Genomic DNA, 22,808 nt, shown 5'->3' on the forward strand with positions numbered 1-22,808 from the left:
GACATTTCTTTTTTGTTTTGTATTTTCTTTTTTGTTTTGTGTTTTTTGCCTTCTTCTTTCTTTGTTTTGTGAATCTAATGTGTTTTTTAAGAATATTTTAATAGTAAAAATAAATAGAAAATATAAATAAAAATAATTTTAATAATTTTTTAATTGCCGAGTCCCGCCGCACCCGCACCCACCTTTTTCAAAAATTGCCAAGTCCCGCACCCGCACCCACACCCGCACCCGAGTCTCGAAACGCACCCGTGCTTCATAGATGAAGACTTTACTGGATCATATTGTAGGTCTGCTAAATGCTAATGCACCAATGCAATTATTACCATGAGAAAGTGGGGCTCAAATCACGTTATAATTTATGAGAGCACACACATAATTAAGGTCAAATGAAAACTGAAAAAGCTTGACCTGAGGGCTAGCTCTCACTCCGTCGCACGTAAAGCTTTACCGATGGGTTTATATCGACTAAGACGGACCCACCAAAATGGCAAGTGGTCAACAGAGGGTTAAAGCTAAAACAGTGTCACTTTAGAAATATATGGCTCTTTTTTTCTTTTTTTCTTTTTTCTTTTTTCACTTTTGTTTTTGCTAAGCAGAACAATGAGGATTTCGTGCACGCATTGAATGGCTAAACTACGGACCAAACATTGAAACGTACGTCTCGACAAAAAATATTTGAACAATTGTATAGTGGCAAAGTTAATGTAGTTTTAAAAGGGTCGAGTTGAGAAGATCGGATTGCAACTCGAGCAAGCCACACTAGACGACTTTTTGATAGAATTTTTCTGGTTTGAGATTCGCATTAGAGGTGATCTCTGAAAATAACCGTCAATCAATTTTCCGAATAGCATTAGCAACGGCGATCTAACTCCGTTGTTTCCGTCTTCGCTGGTTTGGTTTGTTTCTTGTAATCCATCAAGGAAATGGCTCAAGATCCTCTCAAAGCAATCAATGTTGTAGAGAGTTTCATTCAGATACGAATAGCTTGGGATCAAAAGGTCGTCTAGTGTGGCTTGCTCGAGTTGCAATCCGATCTTCTTCTCCAATGCATCTCTACAAGCTTCGAAAGCGTTAAGGATATTCACTGTCCTCAACAACCAGAATAGGAATCTTGTTGCTGTTGAAGACCTTGAGCTTTTCTCCAATGAAAGATTGGTGACTATAGTTTCCAACAATTCCTACTATCCAGCTTTGGAAGCTGTAGTTGATGAAGACGTTGATAGCTTCATATTACAACCGATCAGTTTGCTAAAATTATAGGTGGAAACTAGTTATTTTAATTTTTTTAATTAAAAAATGTCATGTCATTAAAAAAAATGCCAAGTCATTATTCCATTAGCCAAGTAAGTAACACTACTAACGACAGTTAGTAAAAGGAGTAATACAACTCATTTTTTAAACTTGAGGGACCAATTGTGCTCAGTTGAAACTTGAAGGACCAATTGCGCAAACTAGGTAAACTTGAGGAACCAATATGTAGTTTTGCCTTTTGTTAAAGAAAAAATTAATGTGTTAGGTACAGTTAAAGAGAGAATAATAAGAAAGAGAGAAGAATTATTAAAAAATAGTAATAAAAAGAAGCATTAATCAAGGAAAAAATCAAACAAATAAGACTGGCACATCACTTATAAATTTTTTCTATGTTATTCTTTTCTTAAATTTAGTTAATGTTATACATACACACACACACATATATATATCTGATGCATAGTTTGGAAACGGTGCACCGGTGCATACCAGTACCAAAATATTTCATTCCAGTAGCCAAACCAGAACGGAATTCAAAACTTTAGCTGAGACTAGTATAGATCAGTAGGTTATCAACTGTAGGTAGGTACTTCAGGATAAACATGTAGGGTAAGATTCTTTATACTTGTAACTGTTTTTTTTTTCTTTTTAGTGAATTCTTCAAGTGCGGTGACCTAAAATTAATTTGGTGGAGTTTTGCCTGCAAGGGTTTTCTCTATCATGATCAAATCGTCATGTTAAAGTTATTTTCCACTGCACTTAATTTAGTTTGGTGGTTTGATTGTTCCGTAATCTGATTTGCATGTAATTTGACTAATTAATCAACTTGGTAATTGGATTAATTAACTGGGGTCAGTCTATAACTTAAAATAATAATAAAAATAAATAAAATAAAATAAAAAGTGCTAACCACACCCCTAAAGTTTGGGAGTCTTTGGAATTTACATCCTGAAGTTTTAGAATTTAAATTTTACCCCTTGAAGTTATACTTTATTTGTATCAAAAGCACATTCGTCCAAAATTTCCATTAAATGTCACATAAGCTTGCCAGAAGCATTTAAATTGTCCAATAAAATTAGACGTAAATGCACTTTTAGTCCCTACATTTTGTATCTTTTCCATTTTGGTCCCCACATTTTCATTTCACCACTTTTAGTCCCTAAATCAATTAATGCGTTCCATTTTGGTTCTTACCGTTATTCACTTAACAGAAATTGTTAATGTAGCAAACGAAGTCCACTGTTGGCACATTAAATGCTGACGTGGCTAATAAAATAATATTAAAAAATTATTTAGTATTTAAAATATGCCACTTCAGCATTTTAATTTAAAATTTTAAAAGCAATCAATTTTAATTTTGTAATTCTAATTTAAATTAAATATTAAAAAAACGAAGAACCTTTTTTTCTTTTCAGTTTTAAAGATTAAGAAAAAAAAATTTGTAGTAACTATCTCAATTTTTCTTAAATTTTCTTGTCAACCAAACACAACATCATCAATAAACACAAAACTCAAACTCATTTTTATTTTCCTATCTCTCTCTCTCGGGTCAAACACTCAAACTCCGCTCTCTCCCTCTTTGCTTTCTCTCATTTCTTTTTCTCTTTAAGTTCAGGTTGTAGTTTTTGGGATATGGCTTTGATCTGGGTTTAGAGAAAGAGAGGCTGAGATGTGGTGATTTGGATTTAGGTAAAGAGAGAGGGGCTGAGGTCGGTGGTGGTTTGGATTTCGATTTAAAGAGAGAGGGGCTAAGATCGGCGGTGATTTGAAGCAGATCGATGGTGAACTCGGCCCTTTTTCTCTTCAAACTTCGCACCGTTCTCCTTTGACACTGTCACCGACTATCCTTTTTGTCGTGCCGTCTTCGCCGTCTTCGATGCGAGATGTCTCAATCTGCCACGTGGCGGATGTGGTGAGAGAGGGGAGGGACCTTGAGAGCTATGGGGGAGGTTGCTGACGAGTTTTGGATCTGGGATTTAGGTTTGGTCGTTCAGATCTATGATTTGGTGGTTTCGGATCTAGTTTTGGTGATGGGTTTTGTGTTTGGTTTCTCTAGTTCAACACTTCGGCCTCTCAATTTTGCTTCCACTAGAATCAATTACGCTAATCTTTGGTTTAGGATTAGGCTTTTGTTATTGGGTTTTTTTCATTTGAGCTTGTTTGTACTAGGAGTTTGTGTTGATGGAGGTAAGCAAATTGGGTTGTTGCTCGTTTTGCTGAAGATGGATTGATGGGTTTGTGTTTGTACTCTTGCTAGATTTGTGTTTGTGTTCTTGCTGGATTTGTCTGCATTTGTGTTTGTGTTTGTGTTCTTACTGGATTTGTGTTTGTGTTCTTGCTTAATCTTGTGTTTGTTTTCTAAGGAAAAAAAAAAAAAAAAAGAGAAAATGTCAAATAAAGGAAAATTTTCTTCTTGCTCTTAAATCTGGATTTGTATTCTTATTGTTCTTGTTCAAGGCATTCTTAGATCTCAATTCACGTTATTTTTTGTTTTTAATTCAATTTTTAATTTTTTATTTAGTAAAAATTAATAAATTAATTTTTTTTAATTTAGATGTTAATGTGGCATTTTTTAATGCCAAAATAATTTTTATTTTATTTTAATAGTGCCGTCAGCCACGTCAGCTTTTTCCGTTAGTTGGTTGACAGCAAGGACTGATATGACACGTGCTAATTGGTTTAGAGACTAAATATGGTAAAATGAAAATGTAGGGACTAAAGTAGAAATGAGGCCAAAATCTAAGGACTAAAAGTGCATTTACGCCATAAAATTATGCAACGTAATTTTTGTACCCAAAAAAAAAAAATAAAACATTAAAGTTTTTTTATGCTACAACAATTATGTGGCAGATGATATTGTTAAGGTGTAAATAAAGTTGTTAAAATTCTATTTCAGCCTCCAGCGGTGAGTTTAGTTAATTATATAAATAACAGGCTCTTAATTTATACATTGTTTAATTAATTCTATTAAAAAATCTCTAAAAATAAAAAATTTCACTGCCGAAATTTTTCTGCCCTTAGTCTCTTTTTAAAAAGGACGACAAGCTAATAAAGAAACAATGTATAATTAATTATATTGAAGTAACACCTAAACATAATACTTCTTGCAATTCTAATTTCCCTTTGGAGCTAAAGATAGAAAAAGGAATAAGATGCCTCATCTTTTTTTAGTCTTGAAAAATTTAACCTTTTTTTTTTTTAGAATACTAAGTATTTTTAACACACACACACAAGAAGAGGGGAGAAAGTCTTAATGAAACTAACAATAATATATATCCAAAAGGGTTTAACTCTTGGATACACAGCACAGACTTTAAACCTCTTTAACTCACACTCATTTTCCAAAGTATTTTTAACACACACACACAAGGAGAGGAGAGAGTGTCTTAAAGAAACTGACAATGGTGTATATCCAAAAAAATAAACACATGACAAGTTGTGATTGGTAGAATATAAAGTAGAACACAAAATGTGGTACAAAGAATTTGTATTCAGAAAACTCTTAACTATAAATATAGGAGCAAGAGAGAAAGCAAGAAAGGAAGAGCGATATTGCATGCAATGGGGGAATCAAAAATGGTTCGAATTTGTATGATCACCCTCTTCCTTCTGGCTGCGCAGCGTCAATGGTCATTCACTCATGGTTCTAGTGACACAGTTAGAAAGGTGAATATATATATTTTTATAATTTATATGAGCTGTTATTAAGTATATTATTTGAATTTTATGATTTCCTTCAATTCATATAATGGAATTCATTCGATAGTCAGAGATTTATTTTTCATTAAAACATTGGTGTACATTGTGTATATGGGAGAGGCACTGCAGTCAAAAACCTCTGCTACTGATCTTCATCACAGCTTGCTTTCTTCAGTTGTTAGAGAGAGTAAGTTTGGTTCTGTTTGGATACCGCTTATTGCTGAAAACTGAAAACATTGTAGCAAAATAATTTTTAAATGTGTGAATAGTGCCGTGGGACCCCGTTTTAAAGGTTTTTTGCTGAAAAAAGTACTTGCAGGTCCCGTGAACAGTGCACGTGACCCATAGTTTTTCAGCAAAACATAGGAACACACATTTTCCGTGCATTCCAAACGCACACTTAGAATGTTGGATGACAATATTTATTTAAAACAATACCAAATTTTCCCTTTTTTTCTTACATAGAATTGTTTCTTGTTTTTATTTGTGGTAATTTATACATGGAAAAGTTTGTGTATAAATTTGTAAGTGAGAGATATAGAGAAAAGAGAAGGGAAAAAAAGAGAAAACATTAGAGTTTTCATGGTTGGGCCTAACAACCTACGTCCATAGAACAAGAGCCCAAAAGGCTACATTAATTTCTCATACACCTTTCAAGATAGTTCATTGTCTCAATCTCATGATTTTGTCTAGCAAACAATCCCTTGATTTGTTGACCAATCTCAAAAAAAAAATTTAGGCAATCAATGTCTTAATTTGGTCTTCCCTTTCATGGAGGGTAAATTATATTTTCCAACCGTTCAACTTCATGTGTAACAAATTGGGTAAGGTTTAATACATGCATGAGCCAAAGATTTGGCGGTAGTAGGGGAGAGTTCCATGGTTAGGAACTTATCCATATGTATAGCATTAGGCTTTTCAATGCATATAAATTTAGGTTTTAGGGTATAATCCATATATGATATGACATAACAGCTAGCATGCAACAAAAGTGTAATATTTGGGAAGACAATTAAACCATTGAGTGCTATTGTTTTTCAGTGCTAGTTTTGCCCAACAGTCAAAAATACATAGCTACACAAAGAGTTTTAATGCATTTGCAGCAAACCTATTGCCAGATGAAGTTCAAAAACTACGAGGTGCATACTAAAAACATCATGTTACACAACATTTATTTCTTTCTTTTTTTCTTTTTCTTTTTCTCTTGGGGTGATTGTCTTATGTAATATATATACACATATGCATCCTTTGCGGAGAATAAAAATGTGGTGTCTGTATTTCCTAGTAGAATGTGAAAACTTCATACAACAAGATCATGAGATTTCTTAAGAATGCCTCAACCAGTAAAGAGAAATCATCAAATTGAAAGTAATATTATTGTTGGAGTATTAGATACAGGTAATAAATTAAGACTTCTCAAAAAGCTTGACTTTAACCTTATTACATGGGGCAGTTTTGATAACTTTCTTAATCTTTCCTTTTTCCTCCCCTTATTTTTTAGGAATTTATATGGATGCCCCCAATTTTGACGACAAAGGATTTGGACCTCCTCCATCAAAATGGAAGGGTTCTTGCCAAGTAGGAGTCAACTTCACTGGCTGCAACAAGTAAACAATCTCAATTTCTCTCCTCCATTGTGACCAAACCACAAAACATTACGTCTAGTATCACAAAATTTGAAGTTATTAACTTTTTTTCACAATAGTTAATATGGTAGTGCACATTAAAAACTGTGACCAAACTACAAAACATTATGTGCTCGTTTGGATTGGGCTTATTGCGCATCTGTGTTTTGAGTATCACGCTTCCTTCTTCTTCTTCTTTTTTCTTTTTTTTTTCTAGCGCGTATGAACTATAACTGCACTGTTCATGCACATGGATTCACTGTGCAAGAGACAAAGTGCATTGTTCACACACTGTTCATGGGACCCACAACCACTTTATTCAAAAAAAAATTAAAAATGGGTCCCACGGCACTATTCACATATTTAAAAATTATTTTGCTATAGTGTTTTCTGTTTTCTGTTTTTTGTTTTCAGCAAAATAAACTGTATCCAAACAGACCCTATATCTAGTAACACAAAATTTAAATTTATTAACTTTTTTCACAATAGTTAATATGGTAGCCAGAGGCGGAGCTAGGGGGACCATGGCCCCCTAACTTTTCGAAAAATCCCTTTATAGCAGTACCAAATTGATGAACTTTAGGTATATTACATGTAAATTATCTTCCTGGCCCCCCTAGAATCTTAAAATTAAGGAAAACCCCAATAATAATAAAAAATCAATTAATTCTAAGAACCCAAAAATAATAGCATTGACCCATTCTTTGGACTAATAACTCCTCCGATTTTTCTTTTTTTGGGAATAAAAAGCCCCTTCAAATTCAAACACCAAAAAAGCTATAACAATTTCCCAAATCAGCATTGCTCAAAGAAAAAACCAAATCAGCAATATAAGGGGAAAAAAAATTCCCTTGTAAATCAGGCCCTCCAAATATAAAAAGAGAAAATATCTCTAATATATTTGATAGAAAAACAAATCTAAATATAAAGACAACTTCCTTATGCCACCGTAGTCTCCCTTTCAACAGCTCCACTTCAATCTAACATCCAATCAACTTCCGGCGCCCCCAAACCGGTGGCAGTGGGTATACGTATATCTCTCCTTGTTCTTTTTTTTTTCTTTTTTCTTTTTTCTTTGCTGAGATCTTTCTCTATTTTGAATCTTTGATAAAAAGTCTCTCCTCTCTCTTTTTGGTAAAGTAGTGTTTGCTTACCTTTACTTCAGTAGATTAATGCCACGATGTGCACCACACACAGTAAGAGGCCACTTCGTATACCACAGGTCTACAAAAAGAGATAAGTTGTTGTTTATTAATATTTCTTTACTTCGTGTACCATAGTATTTTATGCTTTTGTTTGATTGAATATTATACACTTCTTTATGGGCCAAAATCGCCAAATACCACCAATTTCTGAAATTTATTTGTAAAAAAACACTGTTTCAAAACTATATAGGGAAATACCACTTTTTATGGTACTCGATTTTCTTAAACTCGAGTTCCTAGAAATTTTGCCACCGTGGCATTGCTGAGGTGGAAATTGGACAATTAAAAAAATTTATGTGGTACTCGAGCATGGTAAACTCAAGTACCATGCAACACAATACTCGAGTATACCAGGCTCGAGTACCATTTTATAATAAAATACAGTTTTTTTTTTTGTTTTTATGAGGTACTCGAGCTCACCAAGCTCGAGTACCTTGTAATTTTTTTTTTTTTTTTTTTTGGGATTATTGACAAATAAACATAAACATAAAATGGTGTTTATTTTATCTATATATCTATATAAAACCGAAGCTTTTGAAGCGTCTATAATTTTCCACGTCAGCACAATATTAAATAATAATAATAATAATAAAACTTTTCTAAACCCTAAACCTGATGCTCTGCTTCCCTATATTAAAAAATAATAATAATAATAACAATAATAAAACTTTTCTAAACCCTAAACCTAATGCTCTGCTTCCCTATATTAAAAAATAATAAAAAAAAAAAACTTTTCTAAACCCTAAACACTAAGCCCGTGCTCTGCTTCTCTGTATTAAATAAAAAACGACTAGAGAGATATATAAAAGAATAGAGAGCATTTGTGACCATGAAACACAGAGAGAGAAATCTGATAAGATGCAGAGAGTGTTAGAGAGAGAAACCAGAGGGAGGCCTCTTCACTACTGTTAAACCGATCTCCCTCCATCTTCCGGTTCCACACAGTTGTCGGTAAGTTTCAGTTTCATGTTCTGTTCTATTCTATTTTGTTTTTTGTTTTTATTTATTTGGCTTGATATCTGGGTTATTAGACAAGAACGTAGTGGAGCAAACACAGGCCACGAAGGGAAAAGATATTTCAAATCCACAATGTTTCTACTCTCTCCCTCTGAATCTTTCTATTATTTGCCTTTTATTTTTCGGTTTTTGATCTTAGTTTCATATTCTAGGGTTTTTAGGTTTATTGTGTTTATGCGATCAAAATTTGGGCAGTCCTGATTGATTTATAATCTAGGTTTGCTTTCATTTGATTAAAAAATGGGAAATTTCGTTGTTTTTGTTGGGCAATTTGGGTTTTAATCTATGACTTATTATCTGATTTTTGTTTTCCTCCGTCCTGTTTTGATTTTTTTAGTCAAAGATATATTTACTAATTTCAATTTTCGCTTAATTTCCGATTGTTACTAAGGGGTTTTGTGTTTTTTTAGGCTAACTTTATAATCTACTTGATAATTTAATGTGCTTTTGATTTTAATCCTATCAGGGGGTTTCTCTACTTGAAAAAAGGGGTCAAAATTAATGAAGATTTGATTGGTTAGTTTATAATCTGGGCGATTTGGGTTTTATATCTATGAATCATTATCTGATTTTTATTTTACTCCTTCCTGATTTGATTGTTTTAGTCAAAGTTGTATTACTTGATTTGATTATAGCTTAATTTTTTATTGTTATTCAGGAGTTTTCAGGTTTTTTTTAGGCCACGAAGGGAATGAGTTGCCCACGACTCATTCCCCAACAGGTATTTCTCTTGAAAAAAACAATTCTGGTATTTTCACACTATGTGAAGTCCTTGCTTTTTATGAATATAGGTATATGATGTTTAGTGCTTCCTCTAACTTTATAGATCCTACATATAAACCATTCACCAACTGAACATTTCTCCTAAGTTGTGTGAAATCCACCTATTAGGGGCTTGAGTGAGTTTGGATGATACGATGGTGTTATATTAATTAACAACAAATTTGAAACAATAACCTTTGTTTTGACATTGAGAAGAAATGCAAGCCTTTTGTTGTAAAATTAGTCTTTGTCATGTTCTAGAGTTGTTGATAAATACCTATAAGCCATTACTTTTAGTTGTAGAGAAATTATGAATCTATTGACTATCGAACTATTTGACTAAGGCAAATAACATTAGACCTGATAATGGATTCTTCTTTGCATGTTTCCCTCATTAGGCACATCTCTTAGGCCTGTTTAGTTGCCCATGAATCAAAACCATTCATATTTTGTATAATACTGCATTCACGAATTGTCATTGTAGTGGATAGAATGACTTATTTGTGTTTTATGATGTGGATTTTAGCAAAATATTTTTAAATTTGTTAAAGAAAATTGGAACATGTTTGAATTCAAAAATGGCTTGAGAGTGAGGCTATGATTAGCTATTGTCCTGCCCTGTATGTATAAGCATGCAAGGCTGTGTGTGTATTTTTCTCATTGGGAATAATTAATTTCATTAAATGTCTTTCTTATATATGGAGGTTTTTTTTTTTTTTAATTGTAGGTTTGGAGATGTGTCATAGTACGCATTCTTTGGCAAAGATATTGTTGAGTTGGGGGGTTGCCATTTTTCGTCGCTTGGAGTTTTTAAAATGGTTAGCGATGTTTTTAATATAATTTTATGATTTTCCCTCTTCCCTATTTTCTTTATTTGGCCATTGGGTTTACTAATCTATTTAAATTGTGTTCTTTTAATTTAAAGTTTTTTGAGCCAGGTTTGATCTTATCAAAATAAAAAAGTTTTTGAGCAAGGTATGCTTCTTTAGTTTTAGATATTAATTTCTGCATGTCAATGTCTTTTAATTACTATTTTATTTGTATATTTAGCTACTATAGTTTCTTTGCTTTTCTTTTTTTCTTTTTTGGGTTTCTTTGTTGCATGTTATATAATTTATTTGGAGTTTGATATTAGAATTCATGTTTGTTTTATAAAATTTTAACTTTTTATTAGAATTTATATATTTATTTCTGGATTTGTTATTGGCTTCTCACAAGAGTTTGATAGAATTCCTAAATAGCGTTCAGGTTTCTTTGAGAGGTTTGTCTGACTGGTGTAGGGAGTTGTTGGTGGTCTCAGCCCTCTTGGATTTGTGGGAAAGGAGGGAACTTTTTGTATTTTTGGGCTAGGAAAGGGTTTTGTTTATGGAGTTTTGGAGGGCTAGAACAGTGGTACTTTTTGTATTTGTTATGTTACTTTTTTTTTTCCCCTTTTCTATCTCATTTGTCTGTATTGAATTGTGCTTAAGAACAGCCAATGCTATTGCCCATTGCACCTAGATAGATAAATCACTTTGTTGTATATTGCAGAATATGGGCAGCAAGATAGAGTTACAAAGAATTGCCTCCTTTTGTAAAATATGTTACTATCTAATTTTATAAAGAACATTTTTCCACCATTGAGTTGGCTTATTAGACTTGGAATATATGTAGTTTGTTTTAAATCTAACTCCCATATGTAAAGGGTTTGTGATGTTTCCTTCCTTAGAGGTATAGAGCATGTGTATGTATACTTTACATGAAACTATAATTTGTTTATACACAAATTTTACTATTAATAGAAAATTTTCTACTGCGATTGTTTAAATATGAGCCATGAAAACAAGTTTGAGTAAAAAGTGAAGAAGAGGGTTAATTTTTTTTAATAATTTGATAATTCAAGAAGAGGGTGTTATCTCTTTTCTTCTTTTTATTTTTTAATTTTTAATTTTTTAATTTTAGTATAATATTAATTTATGGAGTACGCTACACAATGATTGCTCTCTATCAATAGACCTAAACACACTTATATATACATGGCATATAATAGAATAAAAGAAAGATTAAATCTATTTTTCAATATCTTTACTAGTTTATATAATACTTGAGCTCACCAAGCTCGAGTACCTAGTAATTTTTTTTTTTTTTTTTTTGGGATTACCGACAAATAAACATAAACATAAAAATAAGTAGCTTTTTTAAATTTTTATTTATTTTGAATAGAAGCATTGTAAAATATAGAGATTTTGATTTTAAAATATGAATTTAATTTCTACATTAAGTAAAACTAATCACTGTTTTCTCACAAAAATTGTTCACTGTTTTCTGCATAAACTATTTATAGCATTTTGCATAAAATTATTTTTTTTTCAACATTATTTAAAAAATTGTTCACTCTCTTTTTTGCGTAAATTATTTTCTATTCACTATTTAAAAAATTATTCATTGTTTTCTCATAAAACAGCTAGTGAAATGGTTTTTTTCTAAATCTAAATGTCAAATCTGAATGTTTTTTCATGTTTGAATTTCACAATAATCGAATCTATTTTTCTGCATTGATAAAATCTGTTTCTACATTAATAAAATTTGCACTCTGCCCATCATGTTTACTGTATATTCGAATCTGCTTACTGCGTTCATAAAATTTGTTTTTTGCATTAAGTAAAATTGTTCACTGTTTTCTGCATAAACTATTTCTAGCATTTTGCATAAAATTATTTTCTATTCAACATTATTTAAAAAATTGTTCACTCTCTTTTCTACGTAAATTATTTTTTGTTCACTATTTAAAAAATCGTTCACCGTTTTCTCATAAAACACCTAGTGAAATCTTTTTTTCTAAATCTAAATGCTTTTTCATGTTTGAATTTCACAATAATCGAATCTATTTTTCTGCATTGATAAAATCTGTTTCTACATTAATAAAATTTGCACTCTACCCATCATGTTTACTGTATATTCGAATCTACTTACAACATTCATAAAATCTGTTTTTTTGCATTAAGTAGAACTATTCACTGTTTTTTCATAAAAATTGTTCACTGTTTTCTGCATAAACTATTTCTAGCATTCTGCATAAAATTATTTTCTGTTCAGCATTATTTAAAAAATTGTTCACTCTCTTTTTTGCGTAAATTATTTTACGTTCACTATTTAAAAAATCGTTCACTATTTTCTCATAAAACACCTAGTGAAATCGTTTTTTCTAAATCTAAACGCCAAATCTAAAAGCTTTTTTATGTTTGAATTTCACAATAATCGAATCTATTTTTCTACATTGATAAAATCTGTTTCTACATTAATAAAATTTGCACTCTACCCATCATGTTTACTGTATATTCGAATCTGTTTACTACATTCATAAAATCTGTTTTTGCATTAAATAAAATTGTTCACTGTTTTCTCATAAAAATTGTTCACTGTTTTCTGCATAAATGATTTCTAGCATTCTACATAAAATTATTTTCTGTTCAGCATTATTTAAAAAATTGTTCACTCTGTTTTCTGCATAAATTATTTTCTTTTCACTATTTAAAAAAATTGTTCCTTGTTTTCTCATAAAACACCAAGTGAAATCTTGTTTTCTAATTTTAAAAGCCAAATCTGAATGCTTTTTCATGTTTAAATTTCAAAATGAATGAATTTTTTTTTTCTGCATTGATAAAATCTATTTCTACATTAATAAAATTTTATCTCTGTACATCATGTTCACTGTTATTCGAATCTGCTTACTGCATTCATAAAATCTGTTTTTTGCATTAAGTAAAATTGTTCACTATTTTCTGCATAAACTATTTCTAGCATTCTGCGTAAAATTATTTTCTGTTCAGCATTATTTAAAAAAATTTTCACTCTCTTTTCTGCATAAATTATTTTATGTTCACTATTTAAAAAATTATTCCCTTTTTTTCTCATTAAACACCTAGTGAAATCATTTTTTTTTCTAAATCTAAATGTCAAATCTGAATGCTTTTTCATGTTTGAATTTCACAATAATCGAATCTATTTTTCTGCATTGATAAAAGCTATTTCTACATTACAAGCCCTAATAACTGAAATTATAATGCTTGGAATATGAAATGAGGTTATAAATGCACCACAATAATGATCTTATTTCTACCCCCACTAACTTCGTAGATTGACTAAGCTATGAGTTGCAACACCTCAACATCAAATCGTACAATGTGAAACAAGTTTGGATCTACTTCAACAAATGGATTATCACAAGTTCCAGTAGATCAACAACTACAGACATACATAGACCACTATGGAGGGAAATGGATTGGAAAGAAGAGAGATTTCTTTTATATGCCAATATACACGTACAAAAGTCTTGGAAGCGTCAGGCACATCATGGTCGGCAAACCTACAAAACTAAGTACAAATACCACCGCAATAGAGTTCACCGTAGCAGAACCACCATGGTCAACCCTATATGAGAAGAGGTGTGAGTTGGAGGTGTATTGTCGATGGCATGGGTTACGAGTTCTTAAGGCACGCTCAGCCGAATTACCTAAAGATGAACCTGCCAACATACTTGCTCGTCTTGAACAAGAGACCAATCAAATGCAAAGGTGATTAGACCGTTTTCATGCAATCCAAAAAGCTAGGAAGCATCTAAAGGGGAAGGCGCAAAAGCGAGCCATCAAGTCTATTAATGAAGTTACTGTGTTAGATGATGAAAGAGATATTTTAGACTTCTCAAATTCAAGTAATGATGATTTCCAAAAATTTCTACCTACGAACATTGGACGCTGTTGTTAATGTCTACACGTTCTGTGCAATACAAAATGTTGTTGTTAATGTCTGACAACTGATGATCATGTACATTTAACTTTTGCAAATCTAAAGATTAACTGTTCATTAGTTTTAGCTAAGTTTATATGAAATCACTTGCTCATTTTTTCCCTGCTGTTCTTTGTTGCAGGCTGTTCTTTGTTGCTGCATATGATTCTTGTGCTTTGGTTGGACAATGTCCTCTGCTTTGTAATGTCAGAAACACCTTAGGAAGTGAAATGCCTCCAGTTAGATATGTTGATGTTTCCAATATTCTGTTTGTGTAATTTGAAATGTTACACACATAACACTTATCACCCAAATTAGATTTATTGTACATTACTTGTTGAGCCCTAACTAGAAGTACCCATGTGCTATTAGTTCTAATTAGTAGTCACAGATTATGGGAAGAGCGTTTCGACTAGCATCCTTGAAAATGACCAAAGATAGTAAACATTTCTACATATGCTGCTCAACTACTCAGCATTGTTGAGCCCTGACCAGAAGTACCCATCCACACTAATGTGAATACACGATATGCAACCCTTTGTAATGCACCATTTTCAAGGATGTAGATTATCCCGGAAAGTTTATGCATCAATTTTGGGGGTGAGCTGTCCACCATTGCTACACTGATGTTCACAGTGCTGCACGTACTACTCAACAATTTGGTACGTTCTTTGATTTTCCATTGAGTTTACACAATTTTTTTCATTCAACAATTTTGAAATTTCATCAAATCAGAATGATTAGTACATTAGTACACAGTTTTAAATTGAATTTTCACAATTTTGTACATTTGACGACTTCAAATTTGGAAACAAATTTGGACGATCTGTACATCTAATGTAATTAATTTTCCATTGAGTTTACTCAATTTGGTATGTTCTTCAATTTCCATTTGAATTTTCACGATTTTACACACTTAATGAATTCGAATTTTTCAACAAATTCGTACTATCTGTACATCTATGCAAAAAACAGTGAACAGTTTTACTTAATGCAAAAAAAAAAAATTTATGAATGCAATAAGCAAATTCAAATATACAGTAAACATGATGTACAGAGAGCAAATTTTATTAATGTAGAAATAGATTTTATCAATGTAGAAAAACAAATTCGTTCATTTTGAAATTCAAACATGAAAAAGCATTCAGATTTGGCTTTTAAAATTAGAAAACAAGATTTCACTAGGTGTTTTATGAGAAAACAGTGGACAATTTTTTAAATAGTGAACAGAAAACAATTTACGCAAAAAAGAGAGTGAACAATTTTGTAAATAATGCTGAACAGAAAATAATTTTATGCAAAATGCTAGAAATAGTTATGCAGAAAACAGTGAACAACTTTTATGAGAAAACAATGAACAGTTTTACTTAATACAAAAAACAAATTTTATGAATACAATAAGTAGATACAAATATACAATGAACATGATGTACAGAGAGCAAATTTTATTAATGTAGAAATAGATTTTATCAATGTAGAAAAACAAATTCGTTCATTTTGAAATTTAAACATGAAAAAGCATTCAAATTTGGCTTTAAAATTAGAAAACAAGATTTCACTAGGTGTTTTATGCAAAAATAGGGAATAATTTTTTAAATAGTGAACAGAAATAATTTACGCAAAAAAGAGAGCGAACAATTTTTTAAATAATACTGAACAGAAAATAATTTTATGTAGAATGTTAGAAATAGATTATGTAGAAAAAACTGAACAATTTTATGAGAAAACAGTGAACAGTTTTACTTAATGCAAAAAATAGATTTTATGAATTCAGTAAGCAGATTCGAATATATAGTAAACATGATGGGCAGAGTGCAAATTTTATTAATGTAGAAACTAATTTTATCAATGCAGAAAAATATATTCGATTATTGTTAAATTCAAACATGAAAAAGCATTCAGATTTGGCATTTAGATTTAGAAAAAATGATTTCACTAGGTGTTTTATGAGAAAACAGTGAACGATTTTTTAAATAGTGAACAGAAAATAATTTACGCAAAAGAGAGAGTGAACAATTTTTTAAATAATGTTGAACAGAAAATAATTTTATACAGAATGCTAGAAATAGTTTATGCAGAAAACAGTGAACAATTTTTATGAGAAAACAATGAACAGTTTTACTTAATGCAAAAAATATATTTTATGAATGCAGTAAGCAGATTCGAATATACAGTAAACATGATGGGCAAAGTGCAAATTTTATTAATGTAGAAACAGATTTTATCAATGCAGAAAAATAGATTCGATTATTGTGAAATTCAAACATGAAAAAGCATTCAAATTTGGCGTTTAGATTTAGAAAAAACGATTTCACTCGGTGTTTTATGAGAAAACAGTGAATGATTTTTTAAATAGTGAACAGAAAATAATATACGCAGAAAAGAGAGTGAACAATTTTTAAATAATGTTGAATAGAAAATAATTTTATGCAGAATGCTAGAAATAGTTTATGCAGAAAATAGTGAACAATTTTTATGAGAAAATAGTGAACAGTTCTACTTAATGCAAAAACAGATTTTATGAATGCAGTAAGCAGATTTGAATATACAGTAAACATGATGGGTAGAGTGCAAATTTTGTTAATGTAGAAACAGATTTTATCAATGCAGAAAAATAGATTCGATTATTGTGAAATTCAAACATGAAAAAGCATTCAGATTTGGCATTTAGATTTTGAAAAAACGATTTCACTAAGTGTTTTATGAGAAAACTGTGAACGATTTTTTAAATAGTGAACAGAAAATAATTTATGCAAAAAAGAGAGTAAACAATTTTTTAAATAATGCTGAACAGAAAATAATTTTATGCAAAATGCTAGAAATAGTTTATGCAAAAAACAGTAAACAATTTTTGTGAGAAAACAGTGAACAGTTTTACTTAATGTAGAAATTAAATTCATATTTTGAAATTAAAATCTCTATATTTACAATGCTTCTATTTAAATAAATAAAAACGTAAAAAAGCTACTTATTTTTATGTTTATGTTTATTTGTCAATAATCCCAAAAAAAAATTACTAGGTACTCGAGCTTGGTGAGCTCGAGTACTCTATAAATAAAATAAACATCATTTTATGTTTATGTTTATTCGTCGATAATCCCAAAAAAAAAAAAAAAAAATACATGGTACTCGTGCTTGGGAAAAAAAAAAAAAACAACAACAACAACATTTTATTATAAAATGGTACTCGATCCTGGTATACTAGAGTATTGTGTTGCATGGTACTCAAGTACCACATAATTTTTTTTAATTGCCCAATTTCCACCTCAGCAGTGCCACGGTAGCAAAACTTCTAGGAACTCAAGTTTAAGAAACTCGAGTACCATAAAAAGTGGTATTTTCCTATATAGTTCCGAAACGGTGTTTTTTTACTACAAATTTCTGAAAATGGTGGTATTTGGCCATTTTGGCCCTTCTTTATGTGAAAAAAAAGTTAACTATATATTGTACATATAACTAGTTTATAAATTTTAATATTCATGGCTTTTAAAGTGTGAGTAATTTAATGGAGACATTATATATGTTTTAAGAAAAAAAAGTGTTCGAAGTTCAAAGCTTATTGCTCAATCATCTATTCAAAATACTAAAACTTCATATGTTAAAACCCTATAAAGACTCATAGATGTGAACGGTGAACCTTAAGAAATAAACATCGCTTTCTTCAAACATGATCCTAATGACGGCCACCAATATGGGTATGAGTTTGTTCAGAAAAATAGACTACTAAATGTAGGATACAATTTTATTGAGTTAATACTTTTTTATTTAAGACTTTTGTTGTACATTCTTTGGCCCCTCTGAAAAAAATTAATGGCTCCGCAACTAATGATGGTGCACATTAAAAATTATATCAAATGAATCCAAATAAAATTGATATTATTCTAGTCATAATAGATCGTATCAAAAATTCTAATAAATAAATAAAAATGTTGATTTTTTAGCATTACTCAAGTTGGAAATGAATTTTAAAGTAATACTTCTTCACATGCATGGATCTCTCATTTAATTTCAAAACTATTCACCCATCAATTGAATCCTTAGTAGACGAGAAAGGCCATGGCAGTCACACTTCATCCATTGCAGCAGGTGTCTCCATAGCAGGCGCGAACTTGTATGGTTTAGCCGAAGGCACAACCTGAGGTGGTGTTCCATTAGCACGCATTGCAATGTACAAGGTGTGTTGGCTCGAAGGTTGCAATGATGTTGACCTTCTGGCTAGAATGGACGATGCCATTAATGATGGAGTTGACTTGATATCAATATCTATCGGAGGGCCTGCGAGTAGGTACTTGGATGATCCCATTGCTATCGGTGCCTTTCATGCAATGATGAAGGGAATTTCGACAACATGTTCAGCAGGGAATGACAGCCCATATGCGTCTTCTGTGGTCAACGCAGCTCCTTGGATAATGACTATTGGTGCTTCTGCCATGTATAGGCAGTTTAGTACTCTGGTTAAATTTGGAAATGGCGTGGAAATTGTTGTAAGTCCATTCTTTCTATTCGGGTCCATTTACAAAGTTTCACTACCCTTAAAATTTTAAATGATATAGCACTAAATTTATAATATTTAATCTGAACCACAAAATGAAAAGATTTCAAATCGACATGATCTTAAAAACAACTTTTGTCTCATGAATTATGATGGGGATGATCCTTGTTCATTTCACTTGATATCAAACGGAATCATACATTTACTGGTGCATTGAATAACAGGGACTTTCCATCAACACATTTTCGCCAAAAAGCCGGATTTACCCTCTAACCAGCGCCAGAAAGGCTGCCAATGGTAGTTTAACGCCAGATACAGATCCCTGGTAGTTAGAAAGCATTTTCTATTTCATGATTTATACTGTAATTGAAGATCACCTAACCTAATATACATTCAGACTGTTGATATTAGTAGCACTAATCAATTATAGCATTGTGCAGGACGTGTGATTTTGGGACTTTGGAGTTTGGACGAGAAAAAGGTCAGGGGAAAGATTGTGCTATGCAAAGAAGGAGCAAGTCCAGGTTACCGTAAGAGTGTTGGTGTGGTCGGGATGATTATAACTCTCCAAGAGAAAGTAGATACGGGCTTTTCATTTTCACTCCATGCTGTCTATGTTGATGCTAATGCTGGTGACAAAATTATTACATATATCAACTCAACCAAGTGAGTGTGAGGAATCAAATTTGTTATATAAAATGCCCCCCATAATGGCCTGAGAAAGTTATTATTAGATTTTTCTTTTTCTTTTAAAAATGTTCTGACCAAAGTATATTCTAGGCTCATACTAATATAGAGTTAGACTAACTTTAAGTCCTATATATGCCTTACTTAATTAGGATTCACTGAACATAATTCTAAATACCGAATGTATAATAGCTAAAGGTTTTTTTTTTTTTTTTCTAACCACTTTAATTCTATTTATTCTTATTCTACCTCTTTTTGTTCTCTCATTGATATTTTAACATTCTTTACCAATTTTATTTTATTGGTAAAACTTTCAGAAACCCTCAGGCTGTCATATACAGGACTAAAATGTTAAATATTAACATTGATACACCATGTTGAATATGCTAGTATAAATGCGGAAGCGAATGCATAAAGTATAAAACACAATAATACACGAGGGTTACGTGATTTAATCTAACAGCCTACATCCACGGAGGAAACCCTAAAAGGCTACATCAATAATATATTATAGTGTAGTACAAATCCTATGTTACAATGAATCATAACATGTGTATATATAGTAGAATAAATCCTAGACTAATAGACTTCTAGTACAAGTAGGAGACTTGGCTTACACACAAAGTAAAATTAGGCTTGGACCTATGCTAATTGGCTAATATATCTCTAACACCCCCTCCCAAACTCAAGATGAAAGTTTGATGAAATCTTGAGATTTGATAAGGTTGAAAAGATCCCTTGAATGAAGTTTGGCTCTGTGACGATAATTTGAGGAAGGCAATGGTCTTGCAGTGTTAATGCGACTTCTAACGGTGGCTTGACTATACCTAAGAGTTTTGACGGCAGTAGTAGAAAGCCAAAGAAGATGAATGCAACGAAAAAAATACCGAGGAAGACAAAGATTGCTCTTAAATATACCGCAAGGACAGAAAACCATGGCCACAAGAAGGTGGCTCTAATACCATGTTAAATATTAACATTGATACACCATGTTGAATATGCTAGTATAAATGCGGAAGTGAAAGCATAAAGTATAAAACACAATAACACACGAGGGTTACGTGATTCAGCCTAACGTGGTTAGGGTTTCTCCCGTGGATATAAGCCGTTAGGTTGAATCACGTAACCCTCGTGTGTTATTGTGTTCTATACTTTATGCTTTCGCATCCGCATCCATACTAGCATATTCAACATGGTGTATCAATGCTAATATTTAATATGGTATCAGAGCCACCTTCCTGTGGCCATGGTTTTCTATCCTTACAGTATATTTAAGAGCAATCTTTGTCTTCCTCGGTGTTTTTTTTCGCTGCGTTCATCTTCTTTGGCTTCCTACTGCTGCCGTCAAAACTCTCCGATATAGTCAAGGCATCGTTAGAAGTCGCATCAACACTGCAAGAACATTGCCTTCCTCAAACTACCGTCACAGAGCCAAACTCCATTTAAGGGATCTTCTCAACCTTATCAAATCTCAAGATTTCATCAAGCTTCCATCTTGAGTTTAAGGGGGGTGTTAGAGATATATTAGCCCATTAGCATAGGCCCAAGGCTAATTCTACTTTGTGTGCAAGCCAAGTCTCCTACTTGTATTAAAAGTCTATTAGTTTAGGGTTTAGTCTACTATATATACACATGTTATGATTCATTGTAATACAAGATTTGTACTACACTCTAATATATTATTGATGTAGTACAAATCCTATATTACAATGAATCATAACATGTGTATATATAGTAGACTAAACCCTAGACTAATAGACTTCTAATACTAGTAGGAGACTTGACTTGCACACAAAATAGAATTAGCCTTGAGTCTATGCTAATGGCCTAATATATCTCTAACACAAAACAACAAGCAATGCCGCTGCACCCTTTGTGGCCTCCTTTTCATCCCGAGGTCCAGCCAATGTCTCTCCCACCATACTTAAGGTAACCATTTGCAATGATTACTGTTCAAGGTATAAATTTGTGTACTTTGTTGTTAGCATCTATACAAGTATGTGGGTTTTAAATTATGTTTCATTTGCAGCCAGATGTTGTGGCACCTGGGGTAGATATACTAGCTAGTTACTCTAAACTTATATCAATTATTGGGAGTCCTAATGACAACCGGGTTAATGTCTATAATATTACACATGTAAACATGTATCCAGTATCACAAGACAATCTGTATACTGTTTGCTCCAAAAATAAAATCTTAACTAGGAAACATACTTTCTCCATGACTCATGAAATGGAGAATACTATTTTCTAATAAGAATTGTATAATATTCAATTCAGTGATGCTAAAGATATTACAAATTTCATTGCATAATCCTTATAAATAGGTGTCACAATTCACAAAAAAAGTAATTTAGATAATTATTTTTTAGTTACTCCAATGAAATTTATATTATCACCTTAGCTTTTGTAAACCTCTAGTAGTAAAACTTGTAATAAGTTTAGCATTTGTCTTCCTTCTAGATATATACATTCAAGATATCATCTCATATTTCCCTAAAATAACTTTAATATGAAAAATTAGGCTTTTCTGGGTGTTTTATAATTTTTCTTCTTGATTGATTATCAGCATATGAATTGAAAGTCAAGGATGACCAAGCTGAGTTAGCCTGTGGTGCCGGCCATATTGACCAAATTAGAGCACTGCAGCCTGGTTTGATCCATAACTTGTCAAAGTCTGACTACGCCCGCTTCCTATGTAATGAGGGTTATACCGGGATAGCTTAAAGTTTATTTACTAATGAGAACACCAGTTGCTCAAGTCTCCCTAACATTGGAGGACAAGATGCCCTAAATTACCCATCCATGTCTCTACAGCTTAATAACCCTAACTCTAGTATATCAACCATGTTTCATAGGAAAGTTACAAATGTGGGATCAGAAAAAGCTATATGCAAGGTAATTGTCAAGGCGCCAGCGAATCTCAAGGTCACAGTTGTTCCTAAATAACTAGCTGTTAGTCACTTGCACGAGGAAAAATCTTCCATGGTTGCGATAAAGGGGCCGCCATTGAACAATATTACCAGTTTATCAGCATCATTGGAATGGAGTGACACTAAACACAAAGATGTAGGTCAAATTTTTAGGCCTATTGTGTAATATTACAGGTGTTCTGCCTTTTTTTCTTCTTTTGTTTTCCCCCTTTACTTGTTTAGGTTTTTCATATTTTAGCTTCTAGCCAAAAGATTGAAACAAGTGAAGTTGTGTTTCTTACATATAGAGCTTGACGAGCATTTTGTAACAAGTGAGGATCTCTAAGAATATAACAGAATTTTTTTTCTCAGAAAGTTTAGTTAATTTCGAATTTGC

General features: G+C 31.9%; 1 pseudogene; it reads left to right on the forward strand.

Moving 5' to 3' along the window:
* The first annotated feature begins 4,888 nt into the window (after positions 1-4,888).
* Positions 4,889-22,226, forward strand: LOC126721164 (subtilisin-like protease SBT4.15; annotated as a pseudogene).
* The last annotated feature ends 582 nt before the right edge of the window (positions 22,227-22,808 follow it).

Source organism: Quercus robur, chromosome 1 (genome assembly GCF_932294415.1).
Source record: "Quercus robur chromosome 1, dhQueRobu3.1, whole genome shotgun sequence".
NCBI lineage: Eukaryota > Viridiplantae > Streptophyta > Magnoliopsida > Fagales > Fagaceae > Quercus > Quercus robur.